Source organism: Xiphias gladius, chromosome 7, assembly GCF_016859285.1.
Source record: "Xiphias gladius isolate SHS-SW01 ecotype Sanya breed wild chromosome 7, ASM1685928v1, whole genome shotgun sequence".
NCBI classification, from domain to species: Eukaryota; Metazoa; Chordata; class Actinopteri; order Istiophoriformes; family Xiphiidae; genus Xiphias; species Xiphias gladius.
In genome coordinates this window covers 25071246-25095860 of record NC_053406.1, presented here as the reverse complement: position 1 = coordinate 25095860, position 24615 = coordinate 25071246, and the positions used below count along the sequence as shown (strand labels likewise).

The 24615-nt window shown below is 42.2% G+C and overlaps 1 protein-coding gene across 1 annotated transcript in view; it reads right to left on the bottom strand.

Moving 5' to 3' along the window:
- The window catches only part of gpr4 (G protein-coupled receptor 4), a 43294-nt gene extending 21631 nt beyond the window's left edge, over positions 1-21663 (bottom strand). The window contains exon 1 of the mRNA XM_040131569.1: positions 21493-21663. The gene's annotated coding sequence lies outside the window, so the exon portion shown is untranslated. The remainder of the gene's footprint in view (positions 1-21492) is intronic.
- Between the last annotated feature and the right edge of the window lie 2952 nt (positions 21664-24615).

Sequence of the window (24615 nt, the reverse complement as noted above, 5' to 3'; positions counted from 1 at the left end):
TCATCGGCTCAGACCAGAACATGTCTGTCACAGTCTCACATGTGTCACATTTATAAAGCTCAGCAGGAAATAGTTGCATGCCTTGTGTCGTATCGACCTGCGCTGATTCCAGCAAGGTGACTAGAACAGGCTCTGAGGTGTGTGTGTGTGTGTGTGTGTGTGTGTGTGTGTGTGTGTGTGTGTGTGTGTGTGTGTGTGTGTGTGTGTGTGTGTGTGTGTGTGTGTGTGTGTGTGTGCGCCTAATGTTGTCGGTTCAAATCCTTTGTTACATGTTGTCTGTGTCTCCCAATCTTTCCTGTTTGTCCTCTGCACTTTGCTGTATCAACTGTCAGAATCAGCTTTACTGGCCAAGTATGTTTACGCATACAAGGTATCTGACTCTGGTTTCCAGTGGCTCTTGATGTTCTTATACACAGTTTCAAGAACAATGAGACCCGTGTCAGAACATTTTTGTACTCTTGTCCTAAAACTCAAAAACAAAAGCTTCAAGTCCTGCCGTTGATCGAAAACCTAACAAGTGTAGCGATGTCGGTAGACATGCTAGAGGACCCGAGACAATGCCAACAACTTGTCACCAGAGCAGAGCCGGACGGACGGACAGTAAGAATGACGGAAATGAAGGTGGAATGCTTGACATGAATTTTAATAGATACTAAAGATGTCTTTAAAAAGCAAAGTGGTCCAGGATTTAGATAGGAGGTGGCCAAGGGGACGTGATAGTCACACAGATACTGGATGAGAGAATATCAGCCTATACAGAAGATGATGTTATACTGTTAGGTCTTATAACTAAATGGGAAAGCCATGATGACAACTAATATGGTGACAAACTGTATATGGGTATGGTGTTAACGGTGTATTAATTTTGTTTTACGTTTATTTCAGTTATTCGTTTTTTTCAAATGTTATTTTAGTTGTCCTAAGTCATTCAGATTATGCCATTACAATTCCTGAGTCAAACAAGTGTTTTTATTGTACATGACTCGTACCACAAAGTCTAGACCAGTCATGTATTCCATTCGTACCTCAGAGAAAATTCTAGGTCGGAGAAAATTGGTGAATGCTGACTACACTTTCTCTTAAACCTCTTGTACGCGCCACTTAAGAACGAATCTGTTCATACAAGCGTTTCTTGTCCCAGTGGTGAGGGCAATACAAATGGAAATAGAGCCAAAACAAAGAAAACAAAGATAAGCAAGGTGAAAAAATAACAATATACAGTGATTCTTACTATATCCAGTTCAGTCAGACCAAGCGTTCAATCAGTGTTGGCAGCTACTATCTAGGAAAAAAACCTCTGGTGCACAGGAAGGGGCCACATCATGGTTGAATTTGAATAAACAGAAGAAGAGCTACATCGTTAGCATTAGTAGTGAGAGCCACAATCAAAAATCTCCACCTCTATAAACTGAAACTTCATGCCAGAGTTGGACAAGAAATCATGTAAATCCTGCATATTAACACATAACGCTCTTGTTGATAATAACCAGTGTTTTCAAAACTGGTCACGAATGACCATCTTAAGGACTACGTGTAAGCGAGCATGTCGCACAGCTACAATATCAGCGAAAATACTCATAAGGCCAGGATGTGTTGCTGCTATGGCGCAGCCTGAGCATCGTGTCTGCCACCATAATGCATGTTAGACAAGATGACGGTGCTGCTGAGAGCAGCAGAGAACAACAAGAGAGAGGCCACATGATAACAGCTTCCAGCCTGTCATCAGCTGCTGAGCTGAGTCATGAGACTGAGGCCCGAGGACCCACGCTGTCATCATGTGGCCTCCTCACCTGTGCGTGTGTGTGTGTGTGTGTGTGTGTGGGTGAGAGAGAGAGAGAGAACGTTTTGTCTGTTGACTAATTAAACCACCAACTACAGAACGGCAGATGAAAAATATTAACTTCTGATGACGTGAACACGGAAACGCCGTACAAGCTTAGTAACAGTGAGAGGGAAAAACGAACGAAAAGAAAGAGAGATGGATTGAGTGGAAGAAAGAAATGAAGGAGGGATCAAAAGAAATGCAAAGAACAGATGAAGGATGGGAGATGGGAGAAATGGGAAGAAATGCCAGATGGGAAGAAATAAAGATTGGAAAATATAAACGGAACTGAAAAAGAGAAAGTGTGTTTTCCTAAGCATTAAAAATCTACACTTTTCTCTTAAATCTCTTGTATGTGCCACCTTGGAACGAATCTGTTTCTATAAAAGTGTTTCTTTCATGACACCCAATGTTGAGGACAATACACACGGACGATCAATCTTATTGTCAGAGATGACGTCAGAGACGGGTAAAGAGAGTGAAGAGCCAGGCCCGCTTCATTCTCTCAGAATCAGATATTCTGTCGGTGTAAAATAATGTATCCCGTATCGAATATTCAGACATTAACATGAAGAGCATTTTCCCTTGCCAACACTTTCGTCCAGCTCGACTCCCTGCTGGAGGTTTCGCAGTATGTTGCAGCACATACAGCATTATGCCAGGATATCCATGGGCGATGACTTATGTCTTTGTCTCTTCCTTTGTTTCGTGACCTTCAAGCACTCTTCAGCACTATAGCGTGTACAAACAGACCACAAACGTGAAACTTGAAACTCTACTGTCTGAATTTCATGTATATCCCACTGGAATGTTTTCCTGCTATTTACAGTTTTTTTATGCAGTCATTTAGTTTGATTTTATTGTTTGCTATTTCTGTCATAAATTAACAGTTTTACTTATTTTATTTTCTTAGAGTGCTGTTTCTCCTGTCTTTATATCCTATTTTTGTTTCCTTTGTTTTGGGCTGGAATATTTGAGGAAAATATTAGCAGTGTAACATAACGTTATTTTTTCTTTCCGCCTCTGCTGTAAATATCAATATAAATAAAGTAGGAGGGACCGAATGTAATACAGATTTTACAGGCAGCAAGAAAGGATAGAGAGTCAATGGAAAAACCAAACACAGCCATACACAGATAAGCTCTATGAACCTGAGGCAAAGACTTTTCCGTTATAATGAGATACAACCTGAGCGAAAGAGAGTTTGCTCGTTCAAAAGCTGACGCGAGGAAAAAGGAGAGAAATTGGAGGAGAATGACTGAGAGAAATGGATCAGACGGAGGCTGAGAGCTTCAGCACAGGCACACACAGTTCTCCAGGTTGCAGCTTCAGTAACAGTTTGTAGAAAATGAATGCAAAGCAGGTGACTTTGGACTTTCAGACCTTCCTACCGGCATAACAGTTACGGCTGAAAAGAAAGACAGGTATGAAAATATAGCTTGAGTTCCTTCCTCAGCTTTCTTTGTGGAGCTAACTTCAGTGCTGACTTGAATTTCCAAAACTTTTCCACGACTTTCCTGATTTATACCTTCCCTTTTATTCACGGCAAAAAAAAAAAAAAATGTCCTTCCTGGTTTGTCAAATAAATTGCTCTGAAAAATATTTCAGGAATTTAAGGTGCAGTGCCAGACTGAGTAACTTGCTGGAGACTATATATCACTCTAATATGTTTAGTACACACTCTAAAATTAGTCCCCTCTTTCATGTGTCTCACTTCCTTTTTCTATATCAGACTCAAGGAAGTCCAATCTCAATCAACCATCTCGATTTACATCCACGGCCCCTGCTTACAGTAAAGTAGTTTACAGTCTGTTTACAGTAACACAGCCAGTGACGGAAAGAGAAAGAAAGAGGGTGATAAATAATGGGATATTTGTTGAAGGTGTACTGGACACAATAACAGGAGCTTTGATCCTTTGTGTAACTGCTTCATTAATGACTCAATATGAAAGTTTACTAGAAACCATCTCTATTATGTGAACAACATAAAAGTTTGTTCTCATAATAATAGAACCCCATTTCTATCTTTATCTTTTCCCTGTCTTGGTCTCTTATTTCTGAGCATTAGAGCTTTTTTAAAAGGATGACATTAATTCTCCATTCTTCACAATGTTTTGTCTCTGTCGGTGCTGTCTTCGAAACAAAGTTGAGAACACTAGAAACCCAACAAATCTTGCATTTCAGCTGAAATGCAAAAATAAATCCTCAGACTGGAACCCACACACGTCAGGGGTGGTTTACTGTCCAAGGAAAAGCAGATGTCTAGATTTCACTCCCCGTCAAAGGCTTAATAGTCAGAGTTTAGACATAGTTTTCTTATACAAACACAAAAACACATGCACTGTGTACCTGACCTATAACTACTGCGGCACCAAGTGGGAGATTTACAAGAGTTGAAGACAAAAGTTCTTGATGTTCTTCTCCAAATTCCAGAGTTACCGTCTGGACCCGATTCAGTGCAGCTGTGATCATCTCGTGCTTTTATCGCAGAGGTTATGGAGACAATAAGATGTTGTTTTGGTCTGTGCAGAATCCCCCAGAGCCATCCCACTGTCCAGTACTCAAACACAAAATACACGCGTGGCTGTGTATTGGTACCCAACTGAAAGTATGTATACAAAACATAAGCTAGTTAGTTTGTATTTTGTATACATAATTTAGCTTTTTGGTGTGGTCTTTTTTAAAATGCATCCACCTCTTTGCTTTCACAACTGTCAGCCATTTGGATTTCCATGTACCCAGTGTAGCCTACTGTATTTACGGTAAAAAAAAGCACTGGTTTAGGTAATGCTTCTGCTTTTGCTGGCGAGAGTAGATGATGTCTGTGCACTGCATAAGTGTGTCATTCTGCACATATCCATGCAGTGCACTGTGGGACAGCTCTGGGGATTCCAACCAAATCAGCTGACTTCAAACCTGGATGTTTTGGGGGTTTTTTTTCGTACTGGGGGCGACGTGGAGGACTACTGACCCCTTGTCTTTCTTCCACTCCTATACATATCCATGCAGCTTTATTATTGTATGGCTTTAATCATGATTTTTTAAAATTGTTTTCACAAACCTCGGCCATTACATATCCCAAAGAAATCGCGCTTATATTCTGCTTTGCCAGATCACAAAATATGCCTGGAGTTACTGAAAAAGAGAAGATTACTGATCGAGGGACCTTTGTTACATCTTTCTCTCCCTGATTCTTATCGTCTCTCTACTAATGCCATCGCAGCTGCTGTAGCCCCGATGGGTTGTTACATTTTTGAGGAGGTGCACACCAGCTTTGGCGAAGTCTGTAGTGCAGCTACAGTGGCCCAGTGCGTAGGCTTTGCTACACCCTAAAGGTGTTATATTTAAGTTTTTTGCTATCACTACATAGCCAATGCTAGCATTAACAGCTGTTCACTTACCAAGAGCTTCAGCCGTCGTTGCATTTAAGAGACAATAGGTTAGAATACGTCCTCTGGAGCAGTGCTACCTCATCATCCTCTCTTGCTGAACTGAGGGCAGCCTGGACTCTACAGGGACTCAGTATCCCAATGTGGCATCACGAGACGGGCCAGGCCGGGGCTAGCTGGTTAGCATGCTAACGTCAGTAGAAGAAAAGAAGTGATAGAAATAGAAGCAAAACAAGACCGCTAGAGACGGCTCCTGGCAGGTAAAGGAATCCAATTTGATGTTGGACTGGCAACGTTTCTTCTAGACTGGTAAGTAAACACCTGTTGATGCTAACGTTGGCTATGTAGTGACAGCACACACTTACATATAAGCACCTTTAAACTCTTCACTTCACACTAGGACTGGGTGACATGACAAAAATATTGTCACAATATTTTTTTATTAATCAATCAATATTGATGTTTATCATTATATACATTTAATACCATTAATTAGGGAGGAAGCACATTGAATGTTTCGAACCCAAGGATACACACTCTTTACAGGGTATCATTTAACTTGAAGTTAAACAGGTATATTAAATTTAGGACTGAATCTGAAACAACTCATTTTTTTAAATCAATAACTGCATACTCTCAACAAGGAAATAGCAACAACGATTTTACATAAACATCACAAAGGATTGACATGTTATGTGACACGTATTGCCTGTTGCACACATTGCAGACTTATTTAGTTTTGTTCCACAGCTCTTATAAAATGGGGTAACGACTTAAAAGGCAGACACGAGCAACTGTTGCAGGGTTTGAACTAAATTAACACAAGAGGCTTGTTTGCAAACTTGGGCGCTAGTGCTAGTGAAACTGAAAACTGAAGAGGAAAGACAAAAAAAATCAAGGGCCCGAGGCAGAGAGACGAAGGCTGCAGGTAGTTAATCCTGGCTGTTCATTTCATGCTCAGGTGGCTGTGCAGCTGTCCATGTTTCAAAGCCCTTGTAGGCTCGACCTGACACCCTGCAGGGAAAATTAATGACTTCAATAAAAGTGCCACATTTTCCTGTGACGCTTCCCGCATCAAGCTTTATTGGACAAATCTTAATTTGGCTCTGATCAGATCAACAGAGCTTGTTACTGTACGTCTGGAAAGAAATCAATGAGGTACTCTGTGTGTGTGTGTGTGTGTGTGTGTGTGTGTGTGTGTGTGTGTGTGTGTGTGTGTGTGTGTGTGTGTGTAATGACTACACACACACACACACACACACACAGATGACCAATTTCTTTCCTTTCTGCAGCAGTCAATACACACCCTGATGTATGATATCTGTGTCTTTTTAGCTGAACACCTGTGTTGTTGTAGTCGACGTGAAAAGGCAGCGGATGACAGGACAAGCTTTGTTGTTTTTTCCAGAGGGTGGTTTTTGTCCAGCTAATCAGATTTTTAGCGTTAACAATTGGGATTTTTAATCCCTTTTTTCACTGAACTCTGAAGTAAGGTATTTGCAATGTACATAGACAAATACAAACTTAATATGTACCATTGCATTTTGTTTGAGCTTCTTTGCCCACAGCTGGAAAAAGAGAGGACTGTGTCATTTAACCCTTAATGTCACCACCAAGTCCATCTTCAACCACTAAATTCTAACCGTATGTTGTTACGGGGCATTTAGTGTTTTAGTTTTGATTCAGTGGTTTGAGAGCTATTGGCTTTTTGTTGGTTATTGTTTCAAATTTCAAGTATTGCTATTTTCTTATTAAAAAAAACAGCCGATCACCGATTCCCACCAGTAAGTCACGACTTACCATGACAAGTGCTACTTTCTAAAAGTCAAGTAATAAAATGTGACTAGGGTTCATTCAATTAACTGTGAAATATTTTATTTTTGACTTCAGCTCAAATTACTTCCTGATTCAGTCTGATGGAAGCTAAGTGGTGGATATATCGGAGATCAAAATATTTCTGACACAGCTCTCTGGTCTTTTGACATCCCCAAACTATCCAGTATTCATACTCACATCCCCTTCCGCTCACTACATCTTTCTGCACTACATCTTGTGCTGTGCATGTCTGCAGTGTTCTGCACCGTGCCAGCGAGACACAGCGGTTTGTACATTGAGTCCTCAGCTTCTCCCTGCACCTCAGTCAAATGATATTCCAGTGGAGGTTTGGATGTGGAGGTGTCAGCAGTTTTAATGACGGGCTGCAGAAAACCACTCATTTCTGAGGCACAGCCTGCCAGACTAATCCCACCGGTGCTGTGTTTGTGTATGTTTGTGTGTGTGGATGTTTGTGTGTGTGGATGTTTGTGTGTGTGTGTGTGTGTGTGTGTGTGTGTGTGTGTGTGTGTGTGTGTGTGTGTGTGCCTCAGAGGAACAGGGTGGGAGTACGCATATGATTGAATTTCTGTTGAGTCGAGGGTATGTGTGGGCATGTGTAGATGAGTATGTGAATGTGTGAAACTATATGTTTTGACGGGAAGGATTTAAATAGAATGGCCACCCAGCAATATGCATGCACACACACACACACACACACACACAATCCACAGACACACAGAGCGCACTAATATACACACACAGATGAACCCACTTTTGTGACATTGTGGTTATACGGAAATAACGTTAAAACCTGAATGACTCAATAAAACTATTGTTTCAGCACTTTATGAGATCACTTGACCTCTTTTATCTCTCTTCTTTTTTATATTTTACGATTAAAGTGATGCATTCACGTCAACATACCTTCCTGTTCATCCTGTGTTTACACTGTTATACATGAAACTTTAAATTGAGCTTAATGCCTCATTTAAATTAGGAATGTGTGAGAGCATAAAAAATGTCACATCACTTCCAACATTAGTCCCACTTGATGGGTTGAGTTATCTTTGTGTTGTATCATACTTTTTTGTATGATTGTCATAAATGATCATTTTTGATCTGGTTTGGTTCAGGCTTTTGTATTTAAATATTCGTTTTAGCCGTTAATCTTCGGAAAACTTTGGCTTTATCTTCAGCCTTCTGTTTCACATTCTTTATTCACCCCTTTATTTTGGGTGTGGTTCACCCAGTGCCTCTGTGTACGTGTGTACGTGTGTGTATGCATTTTTGTTACCTCTTTGGGACTTTCTCCAGTATGAGCACTGACCTTGTCAGGACCAGTAGTCCTCATGACAAAATGTCATTTCTGAGGTCCTGGTTGAGGTTATGGGAATGGTATGAATTGAGGTACGGTTAAGGCAAGGGTTACGCATGAATTGGTTATGGACAAGGTTAGGGTTTGGGTTAGGCTGTCCGCAATGAATGGAAGTCAGTGCAATGTCCCGATAAGAATAGCTCCACAAACGTGTGTGTGTGTGAGTGTTTGGCAGCACCAGCCTGTTTACCAGGATGTGCCTGCTTCCTGTGTCACTTCCTGTTTTGTCTCTTCTCATCTGATTGGTCAATTCTCTTCTGGTTTGTCTTGTTGAGTGACTTGTGGGCACAGCGGGTCTCAGTTTTAAAAAATGTTTTCTTCTCTGATCTCCAGTTCAAGTGGGTAACAAATATTTAATATAGATCAAGTAAACCACTGCCTGATACACACAGTTGTAGATAAAAATACATTTTAGATATATATATATTCTGGAAATAGAACTTTTAAATCACAGATAAATGAGGCTATGTGGTCTGACTGCTAAATGTAGAAAGTCTGGTAAATCGGTTTGTGAAGAAAGGAACGTAATGCAGTTGGTGGAACAGTGGCAGTCCAAACAATACTGCAGTGTGTGTAATCAAGAGTTAAAACCTTTGCAGTGAACCAAACCTTTGATTTTATTGACAATACCAATTGATTCTGTTATAATGCTGCAAACTGATTGAATAACAGGTTTTTACAACTCGATTTTTTTATCAAGTAAAAACCCCATCAACTCTTTTAAATGTCACCTGAGGGACGGAGTTATTTTTCAATGAAAAGGCAAGAATTGGATTTAGAATAACTTTTGTTCCTTCCAGTAATATGGTCAAATTAGATTGCCATTAAAAGAAAGTTTGTTGAAGTGAAACCATCTGGAAATTAAAAGTTTGTCTCAGAAATAGCCTAAGTGTGAAAAATGTTCATCTGAAAGACACAAGCTAGTATCGTCGGCAAAAAGAAACAGAAACAGAAATGAAGATGCAGTGACCACATCATTAATGTAGATGAGAAGCATAGAGAATCCAAGTAACTTGCATCATATCAATTACCCATCCATTTACATTTATGATATTGTTTCCGAGTAGTGATATAATATAAATACCTTTTAAAGGATCAGCTGTATCAAAAACCAATTCCAATATGAGTCCAATATGACCCCTTCAGACACTCAAAGCTCAGATGCAAAACTGTAAACCAAATAATACTGAGTGAGCAGACCAAACTGTCAGGTTAACTCTACCAGGACATTTAAATTCATTAAATTCATTGAACTTGTAAACACTGTTACACAGGTGCAAGCAATCAACATAATGTGCCCAAATATAGAAAAGAAACATGAGATATAGGTTCAAAAGAGAGAACAGCTGTGATGACAACCAAACAAAATCTAACTGTAGTATTAACACTGTTGGATAATTAAAACGATCTTTAATATACTCTCAGAAAAGTATAGGATATAAAAGAAATAAAATTTAGGTTAATAATGTTTTACAAACAGAACTGAAATCATAATTATGGACTCATGTTACTTGCTATAAACGTACATGCATTTGTCTTGTGTGCTATCATAATGTAATATATTCCAAACATGATACAACTAGCAAATAAAATATAATGCCCGTTATTTACAACTTGTTTATGCAGTCGGTCAAAGGATCAAGGACACTAACATAATTTTAGGCAAGAAAAAGAAAACTTGCACCAAAAAGAGGAAAACTCAAACTCTCTTCTCTGCAGAACAGAAAGGTCTTCGGAGTACGAGTTAGTATATTTTTTATTTCATTTAAATCAAACTGGCTTCTCTTGTCAGCTTGGCTAAGGCAATAGTTGGCGGTCAGTCAGGCTCAGAGCGGCAGGGTTAAATCATGAGCAGCTCACAAATCTGCCCGCTGCCATCTTGGAAAATAAGTTACAGCTAATTAAAACTGACTTGGTGAGACATTAGTGCAGAACATGGATGATGTTTTAAAGTGGAAATCCTGCTATTTTGGAGGAATAACAACCAAAGGGACAGCAAGCGATTTTTCATTATCATCACCTTTTCCCTGATGCCATTTAACCTTTCACCACCCGCTGCTGTGCTAGAAGCTGTGGGTGATGTCTGACACTCTTTATCTAACACCTCACTGAGGGTGCTCCCCTGGATCCATTACTAACTTGCGAAAATTAAACATTATCTGGTCACAGAAAATGCCATAAATCGTTGCCGTCTTGTTTCGTAGACACAATTCTGGTGAATGCTCACAGTCAATGCCAACCGCAAGGACAAATACATTCTGTTTCCTGTGGCTGTTTAACAGTACAATCCACACCTCATTTAATGTGAGGAAGCAGCAGCAGCAAACAGTAAACAGTGAGGCTGTAATCAGTGAGATAAAATTACGCCAGATTACATGTGCTGTATGTCTGCTATCCCTGTAAATCCCTCATTCTTAGGAAGGCAATCTGAAGCCAGCACAAGCACGGCAAACTCCGCCACATGAAACGTTTAAGGGTTATAACTTCAAGGTGGGTCCTGCTTTATAACCTGGTTAATCTGACTACTGTACTACACACCAACTGTACATGAATCAACATGCAATATGTGTATTAATAGGTTCAACTCCTGGCTTTTTTAGTAATCTTCAAAAAGACCACCCTGTCATAAAAATAATTCCGATACAATGCGTGGCAGCATAACTGAAACCATAAAACTATGTTATCCTTGCAGGCAGTCTGGCAGTCCAAGGACATAATAAACATTCGTGACGTTCCAGCCACTTCACTGGGATTTTGGTGCAATAAATAGGTGAAAGTTGGAGCCCTGCAGTGTGCGAGCTGTTTGCTTTTAAAGGGTCTAATGATCACAAGTAATCCATTCGTTTTCAGTATTAGATAAGTAATAACACAATAAATTTTACTTGTGTCACTACCCCTCCAAATGTCCATCATCACCACTGGCCACCGAAAGACTATTTAAAGTGTATGTTGAGAGAGTGTTACGGCTCTTGGGTCCTTTAAATCTGTTACACCTTATGGAGTAAGCAAAACAAGCCCTCTTTACTTCACTTCTGAGAAATTATCCTTTGGGTCAAACAACAACAAAACACTGCAGGAGAAAGTACAATAGGTCTGGATGCAGATTCCTTTAAAGGATATTTTATTTTTGCTTACAGCAGCTACAGTGCTCCTCTGGATCAGATTTCAGTATTTACCTCAGTGTTTACTTGTATTCGTTTCTTTTGAGAAAGAGTAACTGGCTAAAGAGCAAGACAGTGACATGTAACAGAAACAATCCTATGTACACAAAACAGAAAATATTTGCTTTGAATTTCTCTCCACTAGTTTTCTCTTTTGTTCATTTTCCATGTTTTTTTTATATATTGCACAATATGATGTAGAAATAGCATCAAAATAGAATTGACAACTTAAATCACTCCATTACTATTACCAATACGCTTTCCTCCTGTTGTATTAATCTGTTTTTGTTTTACATCCTTGAACTACACACTTGAGGGTTAATATATTGATTTTTAAAGTGTTGCTAATCTTTATATTAATAATGGATCAAACGGCTACGTGTAACGGGAGAGTAATCACGTGCAGTGACAAACCCACGTTATAGTTCAACCCTGTAACTCCTCCAGCTCCAGCCTGTAACTCTCAACTCATTTTAGTTTTCCGGCCCCAGATGTGAGTACTCTGGTTTTCTCTCACTGCTCTCATCAACCTCATTTCCAGCCAGAGCAGTTTGCTGTTTTTCGCCAGACAAGCTCAGGTAAACCTACTGCACACTACCTGCAGGCAGACAGACAAAGGTAGCAGCTGACTGGTGCATTTAGCAGCGAAAGAGCCACATGTTTTTTTTAGGCTTTATCATTTTTCAGGTTGGTTGAGACACAAAACATGGCTAGAAGTACAGTTAAAATTGTCATTGGACTTACATTCATCCACATACAGTATATAGTATATGTGTGTTTGTGTGTACAGTATATTGTATATATCTTTGATTAATCATCCCGATTGTATCACCTAAACTGTAGTAGTTAAACAGTAGTTAGATGGTAAATTAAAGCAGTAGTTTAAATAATAAAACCCTTTGTTCTCATGTCAGCATCCGTTTTTTATGATCACTAATCTCATTTTGTACTGAAACCTTTCTGCCCACATTTCTACGCCTCCATACTGAGAAGAGAAAGAACAGCTGTCTTCCAGCAGATACGCGCAATCATCTCTTTTTATTTTGAAATTCTAACATTTGTTCAACTGTGGGGAAAAAATGAAATATTCAAATGGTAATGACCTGTTTGAACTCAAAATTTACAGTCTATGAGCACAATAAACTGTTTGAAGTAGTCTGCCTTGTGGTCCGGCAGAGGTCGCTCTTAAAATTCGTGATCAGCCTGACCTACTGCATGTCCTGGTGACCTATCAGCAAACTAAGCCAATAAACGGAAGGAAGACATTCGCAGGCTGGTCGGATAATCACGACACCGAAGCATCTGAGAAGCAGTGTGTGGAAGTATTCTGAAGTGTATCCAGTGAGCTGCTGATGCAGAGAACACCAGCAAAAAAGTGGAACCTGCCTCCACCTCTGCTGCTTTTGGATTCAAAAGGAGCAGGAGAGAAGAAATAGAGAAAAAGAAAGGTAAGAGAACAAGACTGAAAATGGAAAGACTGTCAAGTCCATCTGAACCTTTATGCCAGCTCTAACAGTACAAGACCTGCACCAGCCCTCAGACAGTTTGGACCAACCAGGTTATAACCAAACAGAAACACAAGTACAGCAACCAGTGGACATATTCTGCAAAAACTCAAAAGTAAACTCCAAGGCTTTTTAGCACATTGGAAATGAGAGAGATAAGAGGAGTGGAAAGAAGTAGAGAGAAAATGTGAGGGATGGAAAAGGGGGGAGCCAAATGGATAGGGAAAAAGAGAGGGAGAAGAAAGGAAAGAGGCTGAAAATGAGAGAGAAAGAGTTGGAAAAAGAATAATGTAGGAGAGAACGGGAGAAAAAATCTGACGGAGAAGAAAATAGAGAATAAACTTAAAGGAGAAAGTCACTGATCCTGAGAAAAATCAAGTGAGAGGGGAAAAGAAGGGATAGAAAATGAAAGAGAGAAGTGGATAGAGATAGATGTTTAATGGGAAAGAATGAAGAAAGACAAACAGAGAGGGCGAGATGGTTATCGACCATCTGAAACTGGTCTAATGCTGGTCACAGGTGCTGCTGTCTCCGCACTGGAGACGTGTGTGTGTGTGTGTGTGTGTGTGTGTTGGGGGGGGGGTCTAACAGGCCTAATAGTGTTTACAGACAGACAGGAGTGACCTCATCACGCTGGGTGCATTTAGACGCGGCGTCAGACTGTCAGCAGTTTCACAAATACACACACACACAAACACACACACACACACATGCAGGAAGAGAGACCGTCTAATACACACTTCTGATCTCTGTATCCCCATCTCTCTTTCTTTCATCTGCTCTCTTTTGTTTAAATCTCCCTCCCGGTCTGCAGGACATCACCTGTATCGTTCCATCGACACCCAGACATGTGCTCCATTGCACAACATTACAGAGGCTCACACTGCAATGTTCCACCGAGGCCCTCGGTGTTTGTTGACACCACGATTCCTTTTTCCATTTTAAGAAACGCACCAACAAACCAAAATCTACTTCACACTGTGTTACGAAAAGTCCGGTAGCAGATTGTGAGCAGGGATTCAGACCGAAAACATCCAAGAAGGTCCAGACACCACAAGACCGCACAACACTTTGTAATAGTCACAGACAGGGTTTACGACTCTGGAAAGTTATCAGGGCTGCAAATATTTCAAATACTCTGTTAAGGTTACAAAGTAATCTACAAGGAATGTTTGCTTACACATACGTGATTGGCCAATGCAGCCCCTGGCCGGTGATGCTGCCTTGCAGCAAAAATCGAGCCTGGTTCGACCTTTTTTGCCGGACAGACCTGCATTGTTTTTGCCAGACCCCTCTGTGTTGGTACCCCTGCTGTGTCGACGGACTGGCCCCACTCAAATGAATGAGCGGGCTGCATTTTCTCATGCAGGGCAACTGTCTGTCTGAATGTGGCCTAAGCTGGCGACACAGCAGTATCTTAAAACACTGGCTGTTCGTTTTAGTGTGGACAAGGGAAAGAATTTCAATTTCTGAATAAAAAAGTGGCAGCGTTCGTACCTCAACTCAATTTGATTTCCCTCTGACTTTGTAAGCAACTTCGCCACGAGTAAAATTCACCTCATGGTCAATCTGAAAACACCTTCTAACTTTGCGGTTCCAACAACACGGAGTATTTAATTAAAGACACCACAATGCCATAAACAATGAATTATGAACATGAATAAAATTTGGACTCTGTTAAACAATTCTGAATAACAGGATTGTATTAAAAAGGAAATAACAAAGTGGATGTATCTAAAGAGCACAAACAGCAGTCATGACAAATTTTTCAACACTTAAAATGGATCCCTCACTGTCCCGCTTTAACAGGAAATACATCATGTCACATAAGTAATGACATAGCTTCATGGAACCTGCTCATGTTATTTTTTTCAGTAGTGAAAACACTCGTCTTTTATATCCGCTGACTGGTTTCACTAAGACTCAGTCTTCTAGTTTCTTGGCTTTTCTTCTTCTACTTCCCAGTGAACGCACAAGTGAAAGATTACGCCCGGCACCGCTTAGCGCAGAGGGCCAAGGCCCACACTGAAGCCTGATCTCGTCTGGGCAACTAAAAGCGCCCAGCAGGAAAACACGCTTCAGCTCCGTCATTTATGCAAAGTTTGATTTGACTTGTGACGTCACAGGAAAATAGGAGTCAAATTTCACGATTAGAAGAGATTAGATTCCCAACTAATTAGTTCTCAGTGAAAAGGAGAGTACCAATCAGAACAACAAAGAATTACACCAGTTTGTTGGAATAAGTGAGCTAAAAACATAAGAATTCAGTAACTTCAATAAGCATTGATTTCTGAAATGGTGAACTTCCCTGACGCTGACTCACAGCTTGTTCCTCGCCGTCATTAGTTGTAGTTTCTGACCTCAAAATCTAATGATCTACTGATGCTAATTAAAGACTTCTTTATTCCTCACCCCTCGAGTCATGAAGGGGAAAGAATTAGCAAGAATTAGCTGCCTCTAAATCATCACAGTCAGGTAATGAGGTGATGGAGCAGCAAAATGTCACATTAATGTCTGTAAGGTTTCAGGGGGAAACAAGAAAGTTCACAGTTAGCTGGTATTTCTAATGCACTGAAGCTGATTTCCAGGCAAAGAAATAATTATCTTATCACCGTGCAAACAAACAAAGCAGAGGCTGGCAGGCGGCGTAGCGGCCGATGGAAATGAGCTCTCATTCTGGGAAAACAAAATCAGAGTCGCCCACAATGAAACGCACTGGCACGAAAACACCACTCTGCTCAGAGACCTCCAACTAAAGAGGTATCCACACTTAGCACCGACTGTTCTGGATGCGCGCGTGTGCAGGTGGGTGTACGGGGACGGCTGGACCAGTGGGTGCGGCTCAAACCACTCTCGCCTTCACTGGCTCACGAGTCTCACTGAGAAAAATCAGAGTCGTGATGCCTCTCGGCATCTCCGGAACAATTATCCAATCAGGCGAGCCGTGAGCCGGCAGGCTGACGTTTCTCACGCGGACCTGGACGAAAACGATCCCATTGGTCCATCCGTCACCTCACCGTGTGTGTGTGTGAGTGTGTGTGTTTGGTTTGAGGTATAGTGGCCTGTCGGTGAACTTGCCAATTAAGCCTTGATAACTTCCCTGGTAGATTTATTAGTCTAGCCCTCAATGCTAACATTTTAACATTCATTACTGCACAGTTACAGTAGCTTGAACACTGAGTTTGTTGTGTCTTATTGTACCATTATTTGGTTTTTAGATTTTTTCCTTGTGTTATAAACATAATAATAACCTTCATGTAGGTGTCAGGGTAAAGTGCCAGCTAAGTTCTATGAAGCGAAAACCATGCATCTCCCAAATGTCAACTTTTCAGGAATTAAAGCTTCAATAATTAGCATATATGGAGGCTCTGTAGCTTCTTTTAGTTCTTTGGTTTTGTACTTTAGCTGCACATGGACTGTACGGCTGAGTCTCGTGGCTACCATCAGCCGTATCGTAAGAAACCGTCAGCAAGTGTTGAACAGCTAAAGACAGATTTTTGTTTGTTTGTGTTGGTGGAGACCAAACAGAGCTAATCGGCGAGTGAATTTTGGACATTTGCTTATCAGGTAGTCAAAAACACAACTGCTCTGTCTCTGCTGGCTGTATAAGTACTCTATTGTTCGCTAACACTTTAACAGCATCATAAGCCAGTCTTATATTGTCTTATATGGAGTACTTTCTGCCCCTTTGTGGTCACTAACAGCTTACTGCAGCTTTAAACTGAATTCACTAAAGGCAGCCGGCTCCAACTCCTGCGGCCTGAAGGCTTAAAGTGACGGAAATCTGATGCTCCAGTCACACATATGGATTCAAAGTTAGCAGGTTGTCCCTTGCCTCCCATGATGTCGTGCGCGTTAAGCGCCGAGTGAGTAATTTGAATGTGCAGCACTTTTCTGTGCGGGCATTTTCTGATGTTGCCGCTGGGAGACAATCAAGTAGTTAGTTTCATGAGCAGCCAGTTTACACACGTTGTTTTTCTTTCTCACGCTCCGATAGCTTATTAAAGTCACTTTGTAGACCGATAGGGGGCCGTTGACCCCTGTGATCAGTTTCACCGTACACTCTTTGCGGAGTGGAGTGGAGCCGCAAAGGTCACTGCACCGTCATGGCTGTGTGTGTGTGAACGGGAGGCGAGAGTGAAGCTAAAGACACAGAGAAAGAAACCAGAGACATCGAGTGGAACAACAGAAACAGCCCATCGCTGCTAGCAGACGATCGTGTTTGGGAGAATAAATCTCGTGTAAAAATTGCAATGTGCCCTGAATCGCTGCACAAAAAATGATAATTCTTGTGATGATACATAAAAAAGCCACTTGATATGTAAATATAAAATGTATCTCGTATGAAGCGTGAACCGAAATGACAGGAAAGTTTTGTGATTTTACTGACGGTTCACTGTTCAGATGAACGAGATTTAACGGCTAGAGAAACAGCTTTCCTTCATTTACAAAAACAAAGATACGACACCGCTGCCAACCGCCACCTAGGACCCTATGCATCACAGAGATGAAGTCAAACGGTTCAGAAAAGCCACAAAATCCCTGTCGGTCCATCAGTCCTTAAAGCCACCTGGTGGAATTCCCAACATGGAATTTGACGCGGGGCAGATGACGTCAAACTCGCTCACAACATTTCATGTGATCTTCCCACGACATCGGCGTTAGTGCGATAATGTAGTGCAGAGGGTGTCGATCCTCCATCCTCAGTCAGGCTAGCTGTTAGCGTCGCTCTCGGCCACTGTAGCCGTTCTGGCCCTTAATCACAGTGATTACTTAACCATATAGGCTCTTAAGTGCTGCTTATCAGAACTCCTCTGGAGAGCAATTACACCATCACTGCTCCCTCTTTCACATCACTCTCCTCTAAAGCTCTTTTTTTATCCTCTAGTCCTCTCCCCTCCAACCATCACCCCTCTCTCATCTCTAGCCTGTCTCCTACTGCCCTCCTTTCTTCTCATCCTCTTCATCTCCCTCCCCCTCCCCCGTTTTACTCTCAGGTCTTCTCTCGAATGTTCTATAAAAATTCGGTCTCTCTTGTCTTCCCTTCTCTTCCCAGTTGTCCTTTTCTCTTCTCTTGTTATCTCATCTCCTGTCCTCGATTCTCTTTTCCTGATCCAATTTTTCCTAATCCAGCGATTAAATTACAGATTTTTCACAGGATAAGTGAGAGGTTTGACCTGCTGGTGGTGCTAGAAGAAAAGTCACGAGCTCACCACCGTCTTTAGACTTCATCCTCTGGGCACCACAGATAAAGCAAATTCAATGGCAATTCATCTAATTGTTTTTTAGATATTTCAGTCTGGACTAAAGTGGCGGACAGACCAGCACTGACATCCCCAGAGCCAGGTGTCCCAAAGAAATAGACCACACTAAATCTACTACTGTTAATTATTTAAAACAATAGGAAAAAGGATGAGTTGTTTCTTAAAAGTCTGGTTTGGTCCGTACACAGTTCAGCATCGAAGAATGTCTTCACCCAAGGGTGGACACATTCTTTTAAAGGTCACACTACTGTCTGACTTCTGAGGAAGATGGTGAACACGGAGGGAGGAGAAAGATCCATCTGGGTTAGCGGGGCAGCAGGATGAGGTGGCATGCGTGTGTCTGTGTGTGTCTGTGTGTATGGTTGGTTGGGGAGTGGTAAAGGAAGGCAAAGGAAGTAAAGCTGAGGCTATTAGCTAACCACAGTCATCCTTCTGACTTGAAGGTCGGAGCTAAAACTGTACAGATTATCTTTCACGTGAGGTCGGAAACAGTTTCGGTGCAGGAGATGGAGGAAGTGGGGGGTTGAGGAAGATGAGAGGACAGTTTACTTTTGATGTATTAAATAATGCAACGATATAAAACATACGAGAGAGGAAGAGAGTCAGCGATGGCGGCAAATTATGCATTTATTAATCATTCGATCATACGTTATTTTCAGTTTTTCAGTTTTTGTCATTTAACAGATTCTATTTTATATGCCAGTTGAAGCCGAAAATTGTAATCACTGGAGGGGCGGGTGAAAGCAGAGGAGGACAAACAGACTTGACCATCTTCACAGTGGGTTGAAAGAGAGAAAACAGTGAAGACAGTGGGGCGAGAAGAAACGGAGATTCTACTGATTTTAATATTATAGCTGTTGGAGCTGAGAGCAGGGATTCTGTAGGAGCAACAGAGGATCCATTGTGCCGACGCTTTACTAAAAAGACCATTAAGGTTGAAACATTTCCCTGCAGCTCAATGAAGAACGATGCTTTCCTGGAGACCTCTGTCTCGCCGCCTCTCTCCCTGAGCATATGAGCCTGGGGTGGCTCATATGCTCAACCCCCTCACAATCATGTAGTGCATATATATATACTCGTTTGTGTAATATATGTGTTAAAAGAAGAGCGCTTTTGTTGTTTTATCAGAATAAAATCTCACTGCTGTTCTCAAGCCTTGTATGCGGAGGGAACCTTTGGCGAACATTCACTCTCGCACAGCATGAAAATCAACATCCATAGTACGAGATTATCCATCACAGTAAACATGAATCTATAATCTGCTTTGGTCGAATTTCATTCATCCTCCTTAAAGTAGTATGTCTTCATTTCCCTGCCGTCTCTCTCTGTTCCTTCATGACATTCATATTTAGAGACGGAAGACTCTTACCAGGAAACAATACTTCAACAACATATCACTTTCTAAACTCGTCTCTCGCATCCACGTTTTAATCCAGAGCGCTAGCGCAGGCCCACAGCGCAGTGAATTTCACGCTGTCATACAAAACTGCAGTACATAATACTCAGCTGAACACTTCATCAGCTTGCAAACTTGCAGCCTCCGTGCTTTTACGCTTATGTTTTTTTTTTTATTATGTGTTTCCAACGGGGAAAAAAAAAACAACGAATGAACGAAGCACCGTTAAGCAGCAAAATTAGGAGCCTTCATCTGACTCTTCTGCCAGCAAGTGATCATGGCACAACTGCTATGGCAAGAAAAATCTGAATCACCATCGGGCAAAGATGCACCATCTGGCCACCGGCAGAGGTAAAGATCTCAGGTCTGCTTTGTAGAACGGCTACAAGCCATCATTTCAACTAGACGCACACGCGCTGCAACCCTATCGCCGCAAGAAGTCTCTTTTAAAGTTCTCAGTCTCAGCGTAGAACTCTTCCAGCCTGCTTCACCATGAACTAAAGGAGTTCTGCACGGCACCGAAGCCGGCTCTGCTCCACATCCTGTCTGAGAGAACCACTTTTCTGGTTCGGTCACACAGGAGAGGTTCGGTCACACAAGCGGCTGATTTAATTGTTCAGTCTCATGATTTAGTAATTGTCTGCGGAAAGACACGCCAGTGCCCGCTGCACTGTAACTACAACGCTGCGAGCTCAGCCCGCTTCCCTTCTGCTAATGCAATTTGACTCTGTTTTGCAACAAGTTAATGGGAGCGAAAAGCAGCCTGCCGGGCGAGGAGTGGAAGTGATGTCAGATGTAGAAAACAAGCTGAGTTCAAAGTCGGGGGAAAGAGCAGAGGAGACGTTTATGTACGGCCTGTTCTGACTTCAGTTTCTTTTCTTTGATGTCTTAAAACTCCTCCGCCAGTTCATTATGTGCAGTAAGAGCATTATGTTCCCGTACCGTGGAGTGTTTAATCCGGATCATAAACACTGGAGCAATGCGTTGCTGAGCGTTATGGGATGTGAATAAGCTGACACAGTGACCTAAAGATCCAACTGCCAGGAATAATCCTAACAGGGACTGGATAGATAGATGATAGATAGATAGATGGAGAGATAGATAGATGGATAGAGAGATAGAGAGATCGATAGATAGATGATAGATAGATAGATGGATAGATGGATAGAGAGATAGATAGGTAGTTAGATAGGTAGATCATAGATAGATAGAGAGACAGATAGATAGACAGATAAACAGATAGATAGGTAGATGATAGATAGATAGATATAGATAGATATAGATAAATAGATAGATAGATAGATAGATAGATAGATAGAAAGTATATAAAACGTCAGGTCTTTAGTTTATGGTGTATTTTGTGTGCTATGGTGTAATTGCAATATTCCTGTTCTGTCTAAGTTGAAGGCAAAATTTAATGAAACATAATGTGTATTATTTAACCATTTCTGTAGATGAAATTAACTCACGGTGTAATTATGATGTGTGTGTGTGTGTGTGTGTGTGTGTGTGTGTGTGTGTGTGTGTGTAATTATCCAAGCGGTACGCGCACAACAAAGTACAATGTAGGTGGCTAACAAGTCTAAAAAACGCATGTTATGTATCTAACACCTGAGCTCTTCCTCCCTACGACCGAAGGAGCCGGATTCTAGCGTTGAGGAGCAGGTGACAGTCTCACTCTTACTTCCCTCGCCGCGTAAAGGAACGAGTGAAGGAGGAGGAGAGCGTGAGAGGGAGCTCGGCGAAGGCTCGGCGCCGTACTCACCTACAGGTTCCCGGACCCCTGCTGTCAGCTCTCCCAAAACAGAGTGTATCCATCCAGGCCGTAAAAGAAGACAGGGGGGGAAAAAAGACAGAGAGAGAAAGAAAAAAGGTCAGTTCATTTCGTTCAGCCTCCGCGGGAAACGTTCAGTGGTAGTGGCGACCGTGTGCGCAGAGCGACAGCAGCCGGCAGACTGAGAGACGCACAGAGAGAGAGAGAGAGAGAGAGAGAGAGAGAGAGAGAGAGAGAGGCGGCACTCAGCACGACTCGATGACTGTAACGCCCTCTCCCACTCTGTGTGTGTGTGTGTGCGTCTCCCTACATGGACGTAGTACTAACCAGCAACTTGGTGTTTTGGTTTTTGTTTTTTTGTTTTTATGTGTCACACATATAAGAGGTTTATGCATTGACAAAGAAAAAAAAAAAAAAAACAAACAAAAAAGAATGAAATACACACTCGGGGGCCAGTTTATTAGGTACAGGCAACTAAAACTAATGGAGTTCAATACAACACAGCCGGTCTGGCAGGCGTTTCTATTATTTTGTCCACCCCATTTATACCAATAGGCCAATGTATAGGCCAATAGGCTAAATAATAGAAGCAACTCCCTGCACCGTGCAGTACGTCTCAACAGCACCACAAACCACATCACCCCAAAGGACCATAACACCTCCCTGAAACAGTCACAGCAGCAACCGCGCTTCCCAACGTTCCCGGAGGCAGGACTCAGCTCCTCTTTCTCTAAAGCTCTGGGAAGTCAGTTATTTTTCACAAAAGGCTGGAGATGCAAACGAGATGGATCAGCAGCCCGGTACTGGTACAGTGGCACACTCTTTCCCATGGCTGCAATCTACTTTCATCATCAGTGTCAAACACTGGAAATCTAAAATCTACACTACCTGGCATAAGTATGTACTGACCTTCTCATTATCGTTTAAAGTAACATGGACAACGGGAAAGGTGGAAAAACAAAGAGATAAGTAATTGAACAGGTGTGTTGTGATTTATTGCTTGTTTTGTGTGGTAGTCAGTGAGCTAAAACATGCAAACTCCCAGCAAGCGCCTTTAATCTTAGGCCCCCACTCAGTTTTACAGATGCATGAGATGGGTCATTTTGCCGCATGTCTATCTCTGGTCACCTGATAGAATAGAGCAAAACATCGGCACAGGCCGTTCCAAGCGTTTTATCTGGACAGCACACGAAGCTCTCTGGCGGCAGACCGCCTCCTGGCTCGTCTGGAATCTGGAGCCGGGAGAAGATGGTGTCACTTCTGCGTTTCCGAGAATCGGAATCAGAAACTGATGTCTGTGTGTCTCTGCCTTTCTCAGGACGGCCGCCGTGTGTTTGGTGTTGGATGACTGACCTGTGTGAAAGCCCGAGGAGGCTGGCTGTGCGTCCGTCCAGTAACTTTTAAGTGCATCATCGTTCACTTTTTCTGTTTGATTGAACCTGCAGGAACAAAGCCAGGGGTGTTTTATGTCCTCTTTACCCTGTAAAGCTGCAAATGTGAGCTGTCTGCTGCCTCGCTTCTGTATGTTTTCCTCTCAGGAAGTGTTTTGTTTATTATGACTGTGACCTGCACAGTGTAATAAGTCCTGAAGGGGGGGGGGGGGACTATTGACATCTAACTGTTGACTGTTGCTCTGCAAGAGTTGCCAGTATTGCAGATATTGTTCCTAGACTCAAATATAGTTGACAAACTCAAAAGTGAGTTTGTTTTGTTGTGGTATCTGTTTGAGGGTGTGTGTTTGTGTGTTTGCGTAGAATCTAACCGGCAGTTAAGTAAAAGCCAGACTCGCTGGTGTAAAACGTCTCCCAGCAGTGAACTCATTATGTCCCATTAAAACACCATCCAGGTCATTTCCTCTGTGTTTTTATGGAATCTGAGCAGGGTAGAGCCACTGAGTGATTCAACACACTGCCGAGAATCTGGCCGTTCTTTTTATTTACCTGGCTGAACCCACTGCTTTTACTCTGCTTGATCTGTCCCCATAAATCTTTTTAAGATGCTCCCGAACCTTTATGTGATCTTGTTTTATAAAAGACCGAGCGGGACCCTGTTAATACACCGGGGGCGTATATGCTCGTTAAACACTACAAAAGTCGCAGCAGCATCAAAGGAATAGCGTTGTGACCCGATGGAAAAAGAAAAAAAACGGGGATAAGAGTCGTCGCTGTAAGGTCACAAAGTGCAAGAGACACAAAATAGGTCATAGGGGATTTTTAAAAATACCAAAGACTGTGGAAAGCATTTTTGAGCAAAGGTGTATGTTTGGTTTCAGGGATGAAGTGCATATGACGCACAACGATGCCAACAAATAAACAAATTAACATCGAAAAGGTAGTTTATCTGCAACCTTGTGTCACAAGTAACAAAGGAACCCAAACACTGGGCACAAAACTTGGAGTTCGGAAACAACAAAAACAAGTTTATTTTAAACTCAGAGTTGAGGTCAGGAAGAGGAGCAAAGTCCTGAAAGCCGGGGAATGGTGAGCTAATTGGGCGGGCAGAGAGGGTCTGGTGGGGCAGGTGGAGAGGGAGCGGCGAAGCAGGCGATCGATGCAGCATTCAGGAGATGGAGCAGATTAGCGGGCTGATGGAAGGCGAGGCGGGCCGGAGGTCTGGAGCGCCGGCCGTTACGCGGGAGAGCGGAGGCTCCTGGGCACAGAGAGAAAAATGTTAACACGAGGAGAGAGCACTGCAGCAAACCTTGGGATGTTTAGTTCTAAGTGGCCCTGAGCGTAGTCCACTGGACTGGAGAGCACAACGAGTAATGGACAATCCTACAAACAAGTACACTTCTGCTGGGAGATCAGGCTCTGTGTACAGTGAGCAGCCAGCACTTCCAGGAATAAACCTAACTGTTCTATTGCTTTAAAGGGTAGAGTCACCCCTCTCCTTGTTTTGTCCCCCTTTGTGTCCAACATCGCGTTTCAGGAGCACCGCAGAGTGGCTCAGACACACAGCGAGTGTTTTAATGAGGTGGTAATGAGTAACACAAACAGAGGAGCACGGATAAAGGTGAAGTGAGTGATACCATCTGCACCGTCTCCCTCCGCCTCAGGACTCGGCCAAAGGCTTTTTCCACAGACGGCATTTTGACAGGTCACATCAGGACAGGCA